We start from the raw sequence: 20,917 nt of genomic DNA, 5'->3' as shown, positions 1-20,917 counted from the left end.
CATATTTTATTGCACAGAGTGTGACAATGGGACAATCTTAAATGAATGCGCTTTTCACTATGATTCGGATAGTAGAAATCGGTTGAAATTGTTTTCTGAATAGTCGATTTAATTCGTTTACTGGACAGCTAATATATTTTGAAATAAAATTCATCCCGAAATTGCCATGATTTTGGTCAAAAAATTGCACGTGCATTGATATCTATCTGTTCAATCATTAACATCAACAACTATTGCACAATATCAGCATTCGACACGAAAGAATATACCGATAATACTGAAACGCTTCATGACCGTATGTATGTCTTAATTTGCTTAGTTAAATGGCAAATACCATATATTACTCGATATTGCGATAAAATGACACCAAAAATCAACATCTGTAACATTATATTTTTCTCTATCTGCTACATATAAACAAGTGCTGGTACAGCAAAGCCTATCCACTCTGGGGACTGTCAAAGTTACCCACCCTTTATACGTATGTTACCCATTTATGGGAAAATGTGCTAATTTGGAGCCCCGATTGAGGCCAAAAAAATGATTCTGATATGGAATAAAGCCACTTTAATTTTTTTTTAACTACATGGAGATAAAAGTGTAGAGTTTCCTCTATCTGCTACATATAAAAAAGTGCTAGCATATTGAAGCACCCCCCCCCCCCTTAAGGGAGCGTCGAAATCACCAACCCCTTTTTCATATTTCACCTATTTATGGGAAAATTTGCTATTTTCGAGCCCCCATTGAGGCAAAAAGTGTTGCTGCTATGTAGTAAGGTCACCTTTATTGTTTTTAAAGTATATGGAGACGAAAGAGTAGAGTTTTCTCTATCTGCTACATATAAAGGAGTGCCGGTACAGCAAAGCCTACCCCCTCTGGGGACTGCCGAAGTTATCCGCCCCTTTTACGTATTTTGCAAATTTATGGGAAAATATGCTATTTTCGAGCCCCCATTGAGGAAAAAGGTGTTTCTGCTATGATGTAAAACCACTTTTATTGCTTTTAAACTATGTTGATACAAAAGAGTAGAGTTTCATCTATCTGCTACATATAAAGAAGTGCTGGCATATTAAAGCATACCCCCTTAAGGGGGCGTCGAAATTACCCACCCCTTTTTCATATTTCACCTATTTATGGGAAAATGTGCTATTTTCGAGCCCCCATTGAGGCAAAAAATGTTGCTGCTATGTAGTAATGCCACCTTTATTGGTTTAAAACTATATGGAGACGAAAGAGTAGAGTTTTCTCTATCTGCTACATATAAAAAAGTGCTGGCATATTGAAGCATACCCCCTTAAGGGGGCGTCGAAATTGCCCACCCCTTTTTCATATTTCACCTATTTATGGGAAAATGTGCTATTTTCGAGCCCCCATTGAGGCAAAAAATGTTGCTGCTATGTAGTAAGGCCACCCTTATTGGTTTAAAACTATATGGAGACGAAAGAGTAGAGTTTCCTCTATCTGCTACATATAACGAAGTGTTGGCATATTGGAGCATACCCCCCTTAGAGGGTCGCCGAAATCCCCCACCCCTTTTCCATATTTTACCTATTTATGGGAAAATATGCTATTTTCGAGCCCCCATTGAGGCAAATAGTGTTGCTGCTATGTAGTAAAGCCAGTTTTATTCTTTTGAAACTACGTGGAATTAAATGAGTAGACTTTCTTCTATCTGCTGCTAATAAGTGGTGCACAGCAAAGCCAATCCCCTCTGGGGGTTCCCAAAGTCACCCACCCCTTTTCCATATTTTTTCCAATATATGGGAAAATCTGCCAATCTTGGAGCCTCTGAAGAAGGTAGAAGTCGATATGCCAGCACTCTTTTTACATGTAGCTGATAGAAAAAAGCCTATTCTTTTATTTCCAAGTGGTTTCCAAAATCAAAACTAGCTTTACTATATAGCAGAAATGCCCTTTTGCCTGAATGGGGGCTCAAACACTGCAATTTTTTTCAATATGGAGGGAAAATAGACTTAAAAGCTGGAAGAGTTCGGCAGCCCCTGAAGGGGGAAGGCTTCAGTGTGCTACCACATCTTTATATGTAACTAATAAAGAAGATCATACTTTGTCATCTTTATGTGCATACAAAACAAAAACAAGGGCTTTACTGCAAGGCAGAAACACCTTTTGCCTCAATGGTTCTCCAAAATGACGAATTTTTCCTAGAAATTGGCAAAATTCGAAAAAAGGATTGGCTGACTTTGGTAGCCCCCTGAGGGGTAGGCTTTGCTATGCCCTAACTTCTTTATATGTAGATGATAGAGAAAAGCCGAAAAGCCTACTCTTTTGTCTCTAAGTGATTTAAAGGGGAAAAAATACATACCCAAAACAAAATTACACGATATCATAATAGTCAAGCTACGGATAAGGGTGTGGTATGTAACCTTCTACTGGCTCTTGTGCACTCTTAAAAATGTTGGGCAACATACGGTCCACACAACAATTGGTTAAAACTTTATCCAATTCTGGGTAGTTTTACACCAATAATGTGTGCTTTGGGTGAAAACTACACAGTATTGGTGTAAAACTACCCAGAATTGGATAAAGTTTTAACCAATTGTTGTGTGGACCGTATGTTGCCCAACATTTTTAAGAGTGTGGGACTATGCTTTAAGGTGCCCGAGAGTAATTGCATGCAAAATGAAAATGCAGAGCTATGCCTCGATCCTCTATCTTTTTCAAGAGATTTCATTATTATAAAAAATGTTTTGTGTAGAAAACTCCTTTTACCCTCATACACATGATACAATTAATATATCGATCGCTAAGCACGTTACATGCATTTCTGCATGTTAGGCACATCAACAAAGGCGATGCAAGATAAAACAGATAGATGTCAATGCAAATGATTAATTTGGTTCAATTTTTTAGGGATAAATTCTTGTTTTTTTTTCAAAAAAATATTAACCGGACTATTCAGAAAACAATTTCAACCGATTTCTACTATCCAAATCATAGTGAAATTCGTATTCATTTAAGATTGTCCCATTGTCACACTCTGTGCAATAAAATATGAAAATAATTACTTTTCATTAAAAAAGGTCCAAGAAGGCCGCCAAAGATATCAATTTTGAACCCCGTTGGACACGATTTTGCAAAGGGAACATCAAGATTCGTTAACTAGACACTTCAGGCAAATACAAAAACGTTGAGTGAATAATATTTTGATGGTACACAGGAACCCCCTTATCCGACTCTACTACAACGATGCAGTCATACATGGTATAAGGTTCGTTGTTGAAATCTAGGCTGAAAACGAAGCCTATAGACTGCCCAGTGGGCAATCAATCTTTGCTGAAATTATTTATTTATCAGCAGAGACATAATGGAGATGAAAATATGTTGTTTGGATGATTTAATATCATGCAAAATGCAGGAAACATCAATACAGTAGGCATATCGTTCGCACACCTCAGCTATATGGTGAAAATAGGCCCAAAACGCACGATTTCTATGTGCGCACCATATTGAAAAGGGGGCTGAAATCACAGTCTATAATGTCATTTCCAATTACTGGCATATATTTTCTAAAAGTAGAGATATAGATAAAGAGAATGATATTATGCTTGAGAGGAAATATATCAAATAAAGTACACTAAAAAAGAAAATAAATTTCTAAATCGATTTTCGACAATTTTTGAAGCAAGAAATCTCCCAAACTAATGATATGCAAATTTCATTACGTAATTTGCATATGTAAAAAATAATTTATGTTCGTGAAATTTTGCATATCTCTTGTGCACTATTTGAACAATATATTTTGAAAGTTTCATACAAAACAAGCATGGTTTGGCTGAGATATCCTCCCTTGATTCCATGCTATGTGTAGAATGTCTAAAAAATGGTGAAATAGGGCCATTTTGTAGTGACGTCATATATTACGTCATTTCGGAGGGAAGACCACGGATAGAACCCGGCAGCAATGCATTTTTGTAAACTTCAGGGTCCATGCCATCCAGCTATGGGGTCATTTGCTTGTCCGGCTTTCGGTTGAATAAACCTCCTGGGCTGCCGGACTAAATGTGTAAGTGTAGACCTTTTTATAGGCCATTACTCAAGGAGCTCATTTTAAAAGAGGGTAGAGCAAAGAAAGTCGGAGAAAGAAGAGAAGAGCCAAGATATAATAATGATAATGATAATAATAAGAATAATACTTACAATAATAATAATAACAACATTAATAATAATAATAATAATAATAATTAATGATAATAATAAAAAATAATACAGTTTTATACTACAAAGGGTAGCAACTTCAATTAAGAAACTGCTCTACCAGAGGGCTCTGCGAAACATTATGTTATCATTACCCTTATCCAATCTAAAATTAATGTTTAGCGCCTTGTATAAAGGCAGAAGGTCCCCCTTTGGCGTAATTATTGTTTTGGAATGCAAACGCCGTTAAAATAAACACTATACCCAACCATAAGTCTGTCGGCCGGGAATCGAATCAACGACCTCCTGGTCATGAGACGGACGCTCTACCACTGAGCCACCATGTTCGGTGTGAAGATATAAGAAATGTGTCTCATTTCCTTCTACAAAGTCTTTTTCTTGGAGCTCACCGTTTAATTTCCTATCTTTAAAATAATCTTAGCAGTATGTATTAGCCTGAAAAAATAACAACAGCGTTGACCAAATATTTCCCTTGAAACATTGCGCAAATTACGGAATATGGCTTTGGGGGCGTTGATTTACTGCATAATATCGGTGAATATACGTGTAAATATTTTTTTCCCAGTGCTGTTGATAATTTCAGTGTATTCTGTTGCTTATTTAGTTAATTCATACCGCGAACTTCAGTCCATCATGCACTATAAATACTTTGCAATATCATTTGATGAAACTAAAGAATACTTTCAGTTGATTGTTCAGCATTGACGGTAGCTCATCCTTCATTGATTTGATTCCTTCGTGATTGTTCACATGAGATCCAAGATGGCTGACATCTCTTGGACAAAGGATATTTGTATCTTTGTGATTGCATCTATTACTATTTCTATGGTGAACAGGGTGGAAGGGAATCCAGTGATAAAAGAAGCTTATGTTGGAGATGATATTACACTAAGCTGCCCTCGGAAAGGGCTTGCTCTTGATAACTTTAGGAAATGGTATAAAGATGGCACCTTAATTGCAGATCACACAGGTGTTCTCATCGACGATCCCCGTTGTAAACAACGAAATACTTTTGAATATTATGATGACGGTCGCTATGATCGCTTTGACAACTTTCTACATATTTCTAACATCAGGATCAACGATTCTTCTATCTTCAAGTGTATTGGCAGGTATAATTCAGAAGTTTGGTCCTATGATGTACGCGTCATCGGTTGTTCTCATTGCGTTTCAACATCCCACGGACATCCATACAAAATTGACCTGAATTGTAGTCTGATTAATTATTGGTCAGAGCAGGAAACCAGATCTCGAGTAATTCTTTTTAATGCTACAGATAATTCCATAGGCCGTTATATATCTCGTGATGTGATTATTATAAGAAACATTTATACATTTTCTGTGAATAAGACTGAATTGGGGATGGTTCGTTCATATTTCTATTTGTATATTGAAGATGACCAGAACAAGAAAATCACGTGCACGCTACCACTTCAAAGTCCTCAATTAACAACAACCTCCACCTACTCGACATCACAAGAGACGATTCAAAATGTAACGACGACATCGCTAAATAGGCCTGCAACCAAGCCGGCAACTGCAAACAGAATACCCGGCCCGTTAATCGACCTCCGTCTATTTCAACCACGCTTTACCCATCACAAAACAAGAATGCCAGTTTGGACAAGCATGAAATGCATCGTAATATTACCATTATTGCCGTCACTTTTGGATCTGTCTTCATCCTGATATTGATTAGCATCATTATTATTCTACGACGTTATAAGAAAAGAAAAGCCGTGTTACCGAAGGAGTATGCTACAAAGGAAATGGTGGAAACCAACATCGATCAACAAAGTGCAGATCATCCAGAAAATGTTAACATGGTCGACAGCCAGAAATCAGAAGGGAGAGAAGAGAATATCGAGAGCGAGGAATACATGCATCTGATTATGGACCCTGCAAAACAGGTTGATCAGAAAGAAACCACAGAGAACTACACATCTCTGGTGAATTACGGTAACAGTATGGTCCAACCTCCACCAAATTGGAAGGAATCTGGAGCGCGCCCTAGACAAGATGATCAATACGATGATGTGCTTGATTGGTTGGTGATTTATTGGTGGTGATTTTTTTACCTGATTGCTAAGAAAGCATGAATGCTTGTAAGCAAGCAACCAGAGGACCGACGGCTTAAGGTCCCCTCCGAAGGAGGTGATTGCACCAGAGAAGGGGAATGACAACACTAAGAGCAATGAGTACATGCATCTGATCATGGATCCTGCAAAACAGGTTGATCAGAAAGAAACCACAAAGAACTACACATCTCTGGTGAATTACGGTAACAGTATGGTCCAACCTCCAGCAAATTGGTGGGCGTGCCCTAGACAAGAATAATCAATGCGACCATCTGATGGCATCAGAGGAGCGACCAAATTGAAACCTACTAATCAGAGATAACATGGTACATACACTCTGTAACCTGTGATTTTATTTTATTATTATTTTTTTTTTGGGGGGGGGAGGTGGTCACTCGCATCAACTTGTTGAAAAGGTGATAAAAGGGAAATTGGTGGCTCTTTCGGCAAATTAACATTTGTTTATTAGCAAAGTGTTTTATGTGTATAAAGAAATTTAGAGTATTTCTCAAAGCGCGAACGTGCATAACCGCTAAAGCACACACTTTCTCCTTTTTAATGCGCTTTTGCTTATAAATGTATTTTAAAATGTGTGATAGAATTTATCTTTTAGCACATCATAGGTTTATATCATGAAACAAGATTTTTTTTCAATGATTATTTTTCACTTCCAATCAAATATAAGTATTCACCGTTTATAGAGGGCCCCCACAAGCAGTGACGTTGGAGCACAAACAATGAAAACATATGTATGAAACACGTAATCAATCACTGTTGTAATGCACATGTTTCCTTTTTTTATGTCCTCCAATGTGAGGTCAAGTTGGAACCCTTGATACGATTAATGATTTCAACTTAGGAAAGAAAAAGAAGCTATTACAAAATTGCGAACGGTTTAATGGTGACAAAGGGTTGTTAAAAATATTTAAAAACTGAAATCAGATTTGTTTACACTATCCTTATATGTTTTGCTCCGATTCGAAATCAATGGCTCCTCCTCTTCTCCGGTTTTGCTTAGTTTATTTTGCTTTTATTAACTATCTTCTTTAATGGGAATGTTATCATTGTGCACTATAAATACGTATGTACAATATTTTCAAGAATACCATATATTATAACTCACCCAGCCAGATCTTTGTATGTATAAAAAAAATCGTTATTAGTATTTTTAACACATTACACATGTTTGTATACAAAGCTGTTCTAAAAATAGTTCCTGAATTAGTTTTATAGTTTCTACTACGACTTGTAAAAATCCGTACTCAATTAATTCTGTATACCCTTGGGAGAGGTGTCGCTAGCAGCCTATAATACTAGTTCTGCATCTCCGATGATATAAGATATAAAGTAAACCCCATCTATCTTTTTTCTGTTTTATTTTGCTACATACTATTCATCATAAAATATTTGTGCAAAATGATTTTTCAGGAGTTTATATTGTTTAAATTTTGATTCCATTAGTAAGTGTTTATGCCACGCGCTAATTCTTTTTTTTTTCATGAATTTATTACCTGTGTGAGTGAGTTTTACAAGCCTATCCGTAATGGTCTACATCATGTTATGCTGTGATCAGGTATGCGTGGTTATATTCTTTATTACCATTTAGTCATAATTGCAGAATAAGCGCATTCCTCTTAAATGTTTCTTGTATATTCATATCCGCTAAATATCGCTTTACATATATTGTTATTTTCATGAAATGTAATGTAATAGCGGCTCCTTCTTTTCGTATATAACTTGAATTATTGTGGCTTTCGTCATTGGTTAAATGAGAATATGGAATTTGCACCTATAGTTTCGCTTGTTATAACATAACAAATTCTGCATACATGATATATATTATTTCCATGTAATAGTCAGTGCTATCGTGTAATAGTATACGAAATCGTGTGATAGTTTTTGTTGTTGTTAATAGTGTAATAGTGTAGTTTACATGGTTTATGTTATCCTATTTACTTATTTCTTTTAACTATATACGTTGACTTTTAAATATGTTTTCGGTATATCATTTCCATCTCTAGTATTTTTTGCTGTGTTGTGTTTTTTTAGTGAGCATCTATTCAAAGTAACTTTTTTTTTTCGCTGAACTTTTATACCCGTTTTACCATATTGTAACGGATAAATGAATGAATAACTATCATTATTGTAATCTTTGCTAGTTGATGATGAGAAATTATCAAAGTGCCTAAAAAAATTGAAGGTTGAAACAATATTCACAGAACTTCATATCAAGCATAAAGAGTAATCATCAATCATGTTTAGACTAAAATGATTTCATTGTATATGTTGTGTTATAAAATGATCATTATTGAAATCTTACTTACTTTCTTACATTGGATCCGATGGTAATAACGTGAGAGGAATCCAGATTTCCATATCAAAGTCAATTTCGTTAATACTAACATTGAATTTAATTATATTTTAAACTACATGTAAAAGTATTTTTATGATGTATAATCTTGCACGCAAATAGATAAAAGACTAATCACTACTTAATCTACAGATTAAATTGCGCAAATAATATTGCAAATAAACCATCTATGTGTTTCTTTTATTGATTAATCAGGTTCGGTTGAGTGTATCAGCATTTCAATTGATTTGTAGTAGGTCAGTAGGTTTTCAAGTGACCCCTCCCCTAACTTGCTAAACAGTATAGTACAAGGAAACATGACTTTAGTTTGAAAGGAAATACAAAGAAGGAAGAAGCCCTTCAAAAAAAATATACTTTACTTCCTAGAATCACAACTCGTGGCAGCAGAAACAACACCACTTTCAATTCTCATAAACTATTACATTTATCATATAATTTTTATGAAGAACATGAAGAGTATTTTGTTTTCATGACAACAATACCTTGGGGGAAAACACCGAATAAGACCTTCCAATTTGCACTTTCTCGATATGTCTGAATTTGTGTGGCTTTTATAACATATCCTTGATACAGATATTAGACATAAACCAAACAGTTCTGAGATGAGGAATGTATAGTGTGACAGTGTGCGTGAGTTAAGTTGGGTGCGGGTGTGTGTGGGTGTGTCTGTGTGTTTTTGGTACGTAGAGTGATCTCTCTGTGTGGGGGGTGTGAGTGTGTGTGTGTTTGGTATGTGGGGTGATGTGTGTGGGCGGAGGGCCTTTTGCATCGGATAAGCCATACATAACTGAATGAGTTGATTTAATATCAAGAGAGGAAAGAAAGTCATAGAATAAAGAGAAGACCAAATGATAAATGTGAAAATAGACGAAAAACCCTTATTTTGAACTATTGTTTTAACCGAAAGTTAAACGCAAGAAAAGCATGCTTCTTTTCCGTATGATACATGTCATTATCAGTGGCGCAAATATTTTTTTTTAAATGGGGTCAGAACATGGCGTACAGGAGGAGCAGATCTTCAGAATTTAACACAATGTACAAGAAAAAACATCACATTCCATCCCTTTTCTCGTCATATTCTTTTTTTCTCCTCACTCGTTGATTTTTTTTTATTTAGGGAGGGTATGGCAATAGCCCCCAGCCCCCCTAAAAGTACGCCAGTGAGCGATGTAGCAAAGTTTCGCCTATCGTGATTACTTTGCACAGTAACTTGATTTTACTGGAGAGTACTTCCTCATTCATTGTTCAGTATATATTTTATGTCTTTATGATTGTTCGCATGGGATCTAAATTCAGAAAGATGACTGATTTTTCACAGATGTTTAGTGTTCTTGTTATTGCATTTTTTATTCTATCTATGGTGTACAAGGTAGAAGGGGATCCAGTGCTAAAGATAGCTAATGTTGGAGATGATATCACACTAAGCTGCTATAATGATGGAGTTCATAATGATAACTTCAAGAGATGGTATCAAAATGGTACATTAATTGCAGATTGGGACGGTGTTCACATCGACGATCCTCGTTATACACAACGTAATGTCTATGGCGGAACCTCTCCCGATTCTAACATCATATATATTTCTAACATCAGAATTAGCGATTCTTCTTCATTCACTTGTACAGACTATTACTATTATGTTATTCTGTCCTACGATGTACGCGTCATCGGCTGTTCTAGTTGCATTTTAACTATTCATGACAACCCAAACAAAACTAAAGTAATTTGCAGTCTGGATAATTATTGGGCAAGGCACACTAATTCTCGAGTAAAACTTAACTACGCTAATAGGCCTACAGATTATTATACATATCGCAACACGTCCATTACCAAAAACATGTTTTCATTTGAGGTGCATAAAACTGAATGGAAGATAATTCATTCAGATTTCTATTTGGATATTAACAATAACCAGGAGAAGAGGGTCACGTGCACGCTACCACCTCCACCAACCACACCCTATCATACCTCGACTACGCAACAAACGACTCAAAATGTAAAGACGACATCGCCACATAGGCCAACATTTCTGTATAGGCCTGGACCTACCGTAATATCCGTTACTTTGACCAAACTTTACCCACCACAAAACAAGAATGTCAGTTCTGACAAGCCTACAATGCATCGCAATATAACCATTATTGTCGCTATTTTGGGATCTGTCTTCATTCTGTATTCTTTAGTATCATTATTATTATAAGACATAAGAAAAGAAAAGTCAACAAAAAGGACAGTTATGAAGTTTTCTACGAATCAGTTCATGACGCATCGCCGAAGAAGCCTGCTACAAAGGAAATGGTGGAAACCAACATCGATCAACAAAGTGCAGATCATCCAGAAAGTGTTAACATGGTCGACAGCCAGAAATCAGAAGGGAGAGAAGAGAATATCAAGAGCGAGGAATACATGCATCTGATCATGGACTCTGCAAAACAGAATGATCAGAAAGATACCACAGATAAGTACACATCTCTGGTGAATTATGGGAACAGTATGGTCCAACCTCCACCAAATTGGAAGGAATCCGGAGCGTGCCCTAGACGAGATGATCAATACGATGATGTGATGGCATCAGAGAAAGGGAATGACAACATTGACGGCTACTATTCAGAGATGGAATAGAACATACACTCTGTAACCTGGGAATTAAGGGAGGTGGTGGTGGTCACATGCATCCAGTCAAATCGTCAACAAAGTGAAAATAGGAGAAAAAATGTAGCCCTTTCAGCACCATTCACCGGCTATCGCTAGTTTGAGAGGTAATTTCTCAATCGTCATTCAGGTTTGAAAAATAATATTTGTTCAAATGAAGAAATTATGTGTAAAAAATGAGATAATTTTTTTCTGAAAGAGCCAACGCACATACCCGCTACAATGCATCCAAAAGTGCCTAATCTACATTACACATCTTTTCCTTTGTAATGATTACTTCAATGTGTTAACAACGCATGCAGATAAAAAACACCGTCTTTTGATAATGCAGACAGTTGTATAGATGTAAATTATGAGCTAAATAATCCTTTGTTAAACTACATGTCAGCATTAACTGTCTGTGAAAATGTATGATACATATAGGTTTAATCTTTTAAAACATCATAACTTTATATGCTGTTTCATTTTAATTCATCAGTTTTAATTCAAAGCAAACGTAGTAATGAACTATTTTGAACAAGGACTTGTTTGATTATACCTAGCTTGTTTACATGTAGTTTAGGCAAACAATGTAGGATTGTTTTTTTGTGTGTGTTTTGGGGTGGTTGGTTGATTGATTGGTTGGGTGGTTGGTTGGGTTGGTGGGTTGGGTGGTTGGTGGGCTGGGTGGGTGGTTCGATAGTTGATTGGTTGGTTGGGTAGTTGGTTGGGTAGGTGGGTTGGGATGGATGGATGGTTGATTGGTCGGTTGGTTGGGAGGTTGGCTGGTTGGGTGGTTGGTTGGTTGATTGGTTGGTTGGTTGGGTGGGAAGTTTGGTTGGGTGGTTGGTTTGTTGGGTGGTTTAACCGTTGGTTGGTTGATTGGTTGAAAAAAGAATTGGGTCGTGTACATTACGAGAAATCTTAATTTTTCTATTGTAATAAAGATAGCTTTAATACTGCGGAATATTCCTCATTTAATGGAGAAATTCTTATGTACATTTTTGTTTAGAATTTAGTGAAATTAGATTGGTTTATTATCCTTATGTATGTTATGCTCCGATTCTAAATCAATGGATCTATGCATCTATATTTTAATTGATTGCATGCATTATTGTCATATTTGCAGAATATGAACATATTCCTCTTAAGTATTTTTTGTACGTTTATATCTGAATTAACTGATCTACATAATGATATTACTTAAATTAGAGACATTCTAAATTTATTCATGATTTTTGTGGATGATATAATACCCATGAAATACAATAATGGCACCAAAATTATCCTACATTACTACTTTTTTGAGTTATTTGAAGCAATTAACAAAATTTAGAACAATAATTTTTATGTTTTCATGTAGTCGATTATGTAGTAATTATGGTTAAACTGTACATTGCCTAGTCTAATCATATTTTTCAATATAATTTCATTTTCATGTATCTTGACGTACATTGCTGTATTGCGATTTTTATTTTCAAAAGATCATTTTTGAAAAATGTTGAACTTTGAACTTGTTTTGTCAAATATTCTAATGCAGAAATAAATTCATAAATATCCCTATTGTAAACTTTGCCAAAATGCCTGAAGATTGAAGGTTGTAAACAATATGGACCAAACGTCATAACAAGTATTAAAAAAAATTGTTTCTAATTTTGTTCCACTAAATCATACAAACAATAGTAACCAATAGCCATCTTTGAACTTAGTGCGTTCATAATCTGCTTAAAGAAAATTATTCCTATTCCTTTTGGCAGTTTGGGGCCACTATTTTTTACTCCCCAAAAAGACTACACAGGAATTATTCCCCATTCTCCAACCCCTAAGTAACTGGCATGACGATGTAATAAAAGAACTTCAAAGCAGAAAAAGAGCTTCGAAAAAATAATATAACAGCCTTATTTTGTATCACGAGATCATAATGCATTGCAACTGAAACAAATCCACTTTCAAATATCATATACTGCTATATTTCTCTCTTCATTCTCATAAAGGACAGAAACAAGTTTTTCTCCTTTTTACCTGGATTCATAAAAAACAAACCGAACATGATTAGACCGTTTTCGTTTCCTCATTCCATATATGTCGGAATTTGTATGACTTTATCATACCATATTCTTTATCAAGATATCAAAGAAACAGCTCTGATATAAAAGGATGAGAAATAGTGTGAGGGTGTCATTATATTTTGAATGAGGATGTGGGTGTGTTTGTGAGGGTGCGCGTGTGTAATGTGGAGTGATGTGTGTGAGATGCCATGGTCGAGTGGTCCAAGGCGCCTCAATAGACACCCGGGGAGCGTTTCATGAAAGGACTTGTCGGACGTTTTATCCGACAAGTCCCATTTTATCCGACAGTTACCATAGTAACAGTACCTCTCAGCCAATCAACATCAGAGAAAGATGTCAGATCTGACAACTTGTCGGATGAAAATGTTGATGAAACACTCCCCTGAAAGTCAGGGGATTGATCCCCGCCGTGCGGCTGCCCTCGTGTTTTTTTTCCCTCCTTTCCCCTTCTCCTTTTGTGTTATCTGCTCGGGAGCCACCAGGCGCGTATTTAGAATTTTGCACCTCGGGGGTCCGACCTATAATTTTGGCCCATGTGTACTTTTCAGAAACAAAATGGCGACCCCTCCTCGTCAGGCAAACAGGTGCCTTAAATGCATGTTGAATTATCTTATTTCATAATCACATGAAAAAGGGCAACTACAGACCACTTTTTTAATAATGACTTAATAAAAAGTAATCTATCCATGAATATGATGTAATTTAAAGAACAATGTGACCAGGAAGCACAGATATTGCCCTTTCACCAGCGGCTAACTTGGGTAAAATATGACGTTATTATCATTATCATTATTAGTAGTATTATCATGGGGAGTTAAATGCTGATTTTTGTTGTTTCCTAGGGTGTAGTTCTTACTTAAGACTAACGCGTTTATTCACATCTTAACTTTATTCATACAAACAAGTTAACATGGTTAAGGGAGATTTATTTCATAAGTCAAAATAAATAATGCGAACGCGATTTTTGATAGCTTGTGTATAGACCTGAAAATAGAATATTCTGAGAAGTTTTGTAAGCATGAGCAGGATGGGTATCTCTCTATCTGTCAGGGCGAGCTGAAAATTGTCTATATTCCAAAATGACCCAAAGTTTGGAAATTCTAAGCATTATTGGTAATCATGAACAGGATGGGCACTTAAATATTATTCGATCCGAGCGCGAAGCGCGATCTGAACCTTTTTTATATTCCGTTCCAAAACTAGACATTCTATGCAATTTAGGTAATCATTAGGTAATCATTAACAGGATGTCCATCTAACTAATCATTCGATGCGAGCGCGAAGCGCGAATCACCCCAAAGGTCGATTTGCCCCCCCCCCCCCTCCTAGGTCGAACATTACTGATCGTATAATATTCAGATCAGTGTCAAACATTAATTTGGCGACCCCCCCCCCTTCCTAGGTCGAACATAAATTTGGCCCCCCCCCCCCACTTTTATTACTCCCCCTTTCCCCTTTTCTCTTCTTCTTGTTTTCTTCTCTCTTTCTTTCCTCCCTCTTTTTGGCGCCCCCTTTTCGCCTACCCGGGGGCCCGGGCGCCGAACCCCCCTCCCTCCCAACCAGAATACGCGCATGGGCATGGTGCGACACTTTGAAAACTTTCTGAAATGAAATGTCTAATGTAAAATATCATGATGAGTGTGACAAGCAATTCATGGTATACTCACTGTATAGTCCCCCTGCGGCCGCCGTGAGGGCGCCTTGCGGCCACCTTGCGTCTGCCGTAGTATTTGTCAAAAACCTACAGCCAGCGCAGGGTCGTCCTAGGATTTCAAGGACATACGTCAGCCGCAGATTTTTTTTCTCCATAACTTAAAAAATACGCCGTGCGGCGTCTGTAACATATGTGACCGCTAGGGTAAGTGGCCGTGGAAATTCTGAGGCGACCGTAGAATTGCTACTCGCCGTAGAAAGTTTAGAATCTACGGCGGCCGTAGCAAATGTGACCAAGGTATAAAATGACATGTACATGACATAAATGCCATTTGATCTGAACATTGAAATTTGACGTTTCATTAGCTTTAATTTGATACCAAACATTATGTGTTTATTATGTAAAATAAGATAATCATAATTGATAGGATTGTGGAAAAAGTGGACTTGGATTTTGACGTCAATAAAAAAATGCCTAAGGGGGCCCGGGTGGCACCCTTTCAGGGGCGGATCCACCCTTTGGCAATAGGGGGGGGGGCGAAAAAAAATTTCACCCATATTTCGCCAATCGGCCAATCGAAGTTGATTTTGGTTTTTTTTTTCATTGAAGGGGTAGTTCTAACAGTCACTCACCTTTAATCTTATAAAACAACAATGTATTAATCTCATAAGCCCTATTTATATAGTGCGAGCGCGAAGCTTGAACTAAAATTTTGGAAATTTCGTATATTTTGTCGTAAAAATTGAACATTCTGGCAATGTTCGTGATCCTGATCAAGATGGATAAGTAACTAGAAAATTACTGCGAGCGAGAAGCGCGAGCAGAAATTTTTGATATAATATGTTTTGGCCTGATCGAAAAACGGACTTGTTAATAAGGACTGTTGTTTGCAGTAAGCCATGAAGACGAAGCATATTTCAACATTTTTTGGCATTCCGACCTAAAAAAATGGACATTCTAAGCACTTTTTATAATCATGAAGGGGATATAACTAAACAATTGATGCGACCCCCCCCCCCCAAAAAAAAAGAGATTTCAGACCTTAAAACGAGACACTCTATTCATGTTTTGTGAATAATGAAAAGGATGGGTATCTTCCTATATTAGAAATGTGAGCGCGAGCAGAAATTTTTAATATTCTGATCAGAAACTGGGTAACTTAAGCACGATTTAAATAAAGAACAAGCTTCGTATCTTAATAAACATGTGCGTATTTCAGACTTAGACCTATAATCTGGGCACTCTGAATACATTTTTTATCATGAAAATCAATCATGCGAGCGCAAAGCGCGAGATGAAAATATTTGATATTCCGATCTGTCAATACTTTCAGTGAAATCTGGAACTTATTTCCGTAATTCATATCGCGAAGTTCAGTCCAACACATGAATACTTTGAAATATTATTTGATGAAACTAGGGAATACTTTCAGTTGGCTGTTCAACATTGAAGGTATCTCATCATGATTATTCGCAGATTTGGTTCCTTCATGATTATTTGCCCGAGATCCAAGATGGCTGATTCTTCTCGCTCACAGATGTTTAGTATTCCTCTGATTGCATTTTTTATTCTATCTATGGCGTACGGGGTAGAAGGGAATCCAGAGACAAAGATAGCTAGTGTTGGAGACGATATGACACTAAGCTGTTATCGTGATGGGGTTGCTATTAATAACTGTAGGAAATGGTATCAAAATGGTACATTATTTGCAGATGGGAGAGGTGTTCATATCGACGATCCTCGTTATACACAACGTCATACTTACGGTGCCTACATCGATTCTAATCGCATAACTCTATCTAACATCAGAACCCGCGATTCTGCTCTCTTCAAGTGTAGTAATTATGTTCGTGAAGAAATTATGTCCTATGATCTACGTGTCGTGGGCTGTTCTAATTGCATTTCAACAAAACATCAAAATCCAAACAACACTGTAGTGACTTGCAGTCTGGATAATTATTGGGCAGATCAGAACAGGACTACTTATTCTCGAGTATATATTTACTACACTAAGAGACCTACATACTATCATACATATCACGATACGTTCATTACCCAAAACAAGTTTTCTTTTTTTATGTATAACGCTGAATGGGAGATAATTAAATCAGATTTTCTATAGTTGATGATGAGAAATTGCCTAAAAAATTTGAAGGTCGAAACAATATTCACAGAACTTCATATCAAGCATAAAGAGTAATCATTAAACATGTTTAAGCTAAAATGACGTCATTGCATATGTTGTGTTATAAAATGATCATTATTGAACTCTTACTTCCTTTCTTACATTCGATCCCATGTTAATAACGTGAGAGGAATCCAGATTTCCATATCAAAGACGATTTCGTTAATACTAACATTGAATTTAATTATATTTTAAACTACAAGTAAAAGTATTTTAATGATAAAAAAATCTTGCACGCAAATAGATAAAAGACTAATCACATCTTAATCTACAGATTAAATTGCGCAAAGAATATTGCAAATAAACCATTTATGTGTTTCTTTTATTGATTATTAATCAAGTTCGGTTGAGTGTATCAGCTTTTCAATTGAATTGTCGTAGGTCAGTAGGTTGCTAAACTGTATAGTACAAGGAAACATGACTGTAGTTTGAAAGGAAATACAAAGAAGGAACAAGCCCTTCAAAAAATAATATACTTTACTTCACAGAATCACTACTCATGGCAGCTGAAACAACATTACTTTCAATTCTCATAAACTATTACATTTATCAGATAATTTTTATGATTAATAAGAAGAGTATTTTGTTTTCATGACAACAATACCTTTGGGGGGAAAACACCGAATAAGACCTTTCAATTTGCACTTTCTCGATATGTCTGAATTTGATTTTTAAATCTTATCCTCACTACAGATATTTTGCATAAACCAAATAGTTCTGAGATGAGAAATGTATATTGTGAGAGTGTGTGTGAGTTAAGTTGGGTGCGGGGGTGTGTCTGTGTGTTTTTGGTATGTGGGGTGATATGTGTGTGTAGGGGGGGGGGCTTTGCATCGCATAAGCCAACTAAATGTGTTGATTTAAAAAAAAAGCGAGGAAAGAAAGTCAGAGGATGAAGAGAAGACCAAATGATAAATGTAAAAATAGAGGAAAACCCCTTATTTTGAACTATTGTTTTAACCGAAAGTTAAACGCAAGCAAAGCATGCTTCTTTTCCATAATCCCATGTCATTATCAGTGGCGCAAATAGTTTTTTTTTTTAAATGGGGTCAGAACCTGGCGAACAGGAGGAGCAGATCTTCAGAATTTTACACAAATAATGTACAGAAAATAAAATCACATTCCATCCCTTTTCTTGTCATATTCTTTCTTTCTCCTCTCTCGTGGATATATTTCTTTTTAATTTGTGGAGCGTATGGCAACAGCCCCCAGCCCCCTGAAAGTACGCCAGTGGGCAATGTAGCAAAGTTTCTTCTATCGTGGTTACTTTGCACAGTAACTTAATTTTACTGGAGAGTACTTCCTCATTCATCATGTTCATTGTTCAGTATATGTCTTCATGATTGTTCGCATGTGATCTAAGTTCAGAAAGATGACTGATTTTTCACAGATGTTTAGTGTTCTTGTCAGTGGCGTACCGTGGGTCACGGCATTTGGGGGGCGGCACCAGCAAAAAAATTTGAGCCACTTAGTGAGCGCGCGAAGCGCGCTAAGTTGACAGGTATACTGGCCTAATAGAGACATTTTAAGGACAGTGTCATTAAACGGATATGTATCTTACTGATCAAATAATGCAAGCGCGAGCTGAACATTTTTGATATTCAGACCTAAAAAGGGACATTATAATCAAACTTTTGTAATCATGATACGTACCTCTCTCACTAAACAATGCGAGCGCGAAGCGCGAGCTGAAATTTTTGTATATATATTGACCTCAAACAGGGAGATTTTAAGGACTATAATTTAGGAATCCATTAAGAGTATACATATCTCACCATAGTCATCTAATGCAAGTGCCAAGCTCTTGCTGATTTTGTTGGAATTACATCTAAACGCATTAAGCACTTGGAGTAATTGTAAAAATCATTATACGCATCTCACTAAACAAATATTGCAAGCGCGAAGCGCGAGCTTAAAATTTAGGAAATTCAATCCTGAAGAGGGCATTCTAAGGCTTGTTTGTAGGAATTCACTAAGACCATACGTATAAGGGGCCGCGGAACCGGAGGGCTGGGGGCTTCAGCCCCCCCCCCCCACTTTTTTCTAAAACCGTGTACAAAAATGTAAAAATGACCATATGATTGTGATTTTTAGCATGGTCAGCCCCCCCCCCCCCCACTTTTGGCTCAGCCCCCCCACTTTGAAAACCGTTCCGCGGCCCCTACTATTTCACTAACCAAATGATGCGAGTGCGAAGCGCGAGCTGAAATTTTTTGATATTCAGATCAGAAAAAGGGACATTTTAAGGACTGATTCTAGGAATTCATGGAGAGCAGACATATCTCACCAATCCACTAATGCGAACATAAGCACGGACAGGAAATGTTTTATATTAAGACCTTAAAATGGGGCAATCATTTTAAGTAGTCATGAAAAAGAAGCATACTCTTGTACATAAAACAATAATATCTCGAAGTGCGAGGAAATATATTTGGTGTATATTGACTTGAAAACGGGAGGTTTTAGTACAACAGGATTATATATCTCGTTAAAGAGACAATGCGAGCACCAGGAACAATGAAGACAGGTCCTGAGTGAATTATGTTTCATAAAGTTATGAAAAAAATATTTCTTATGTAATATAATGTAATATAACAACATAATTATAATTTCATATAACATCATAATGAACAATAATTTCTTCTTTCCCAGTACGTTTCTCTTCCTTTCTCCCTCTTTTCCTCCTTTTCCCCGTTTTGTCGGAGATGATATCACACTAAGCTGCTATCGTGATGGGGTTAATAATGATAACTACAGAGATGGTATCAAAATAGTACACCAATTGCAAATCGGGACGGTGTTCATGTCGACGATCCTCGTTATACACAACGTAATGCCTACATGGCCTATGGCAGAACTTATCCCGATTCTAATATCATATATATTTCTAACATCAGAATTAGCGATTCTTCTTTATTCACTTGTAAAAACTATTATGATCAAGTTATTCTGTCCTATGATGTACGCGTCATCGGCTGTTCTAATTGCATTTTAACTATTCATGAAAACCCAAACAAAACTAAAGTGATTTGCAGTATGGATAATTACTGGACAGAGCAGGAGACTAATTCTCCAGTATTTCTTAATAATAACGAAGCAGATGAATACATACAACGTGATGCATTAATTATCCAAGATACCGTTTCGTTTTCTGTAAATACAACTGAATTGCAGATGGTACATTCAAATTTCTTTTTGGATATTAAGGGAGACCAGGAGAAGAGAATCAGATGCACGCTACCACCTCAAATACCGACACCATCATCGTACTCCACTATACAAGGAACAACTCCTCAATATATATCATCGACATTTCCTTACCCCCATCTCACTAGGAAGGCGATCGTGGCGACCATGGCGATCTGTGTAAATCCCGCAAATCGTAGCAGAATCTTCCTCGAATTCTATTTTTAGCCTGCGAGACGATTGCACTGCAACTTCTATGCGACCGACCTGCGCTGAAGGCGATGGTAATACGCTGAAAGTACGACGATGCCACTTTCTTGCGACGATTCGAGGCAGATGTGATGCGCTGCTTCTGCGATCAAAGCGATCGTACAACGAGGCTCATACGCTAATTAGGACCTCGGTATGGTGGTGCTACGAATGAAGCGATTATGTTACGTTCATGATGGGCTCTTGAAACGATTTCAAGCAATCGGCATACTAATTGCGGCACATGACACATTTTTCAGTCGATTGCCAACCTCCGACCAACATGGATGTCCAGAATTTGGTTGGACTTATACATCT

This window comes from Lytechinus pictus, chromosome 3, assembly GCF_037042905.1.
Source record: "Lytechinus pictus isolate F3 Inbred chromosome 3, Lp3.0, whole genome shotgun sequence".
Lineage (NCBI taxonomy): Eukaryota > Metazoa > Echinodermata > Echinoidea > Temnopleuroida > Toxopneustidae > Lytechinus > Lytechinus pictus.
The sequence above is the reverse complement of the archived record's forward strand: the minus strand, read 5'-3'. Positions refer to the sequence as shown.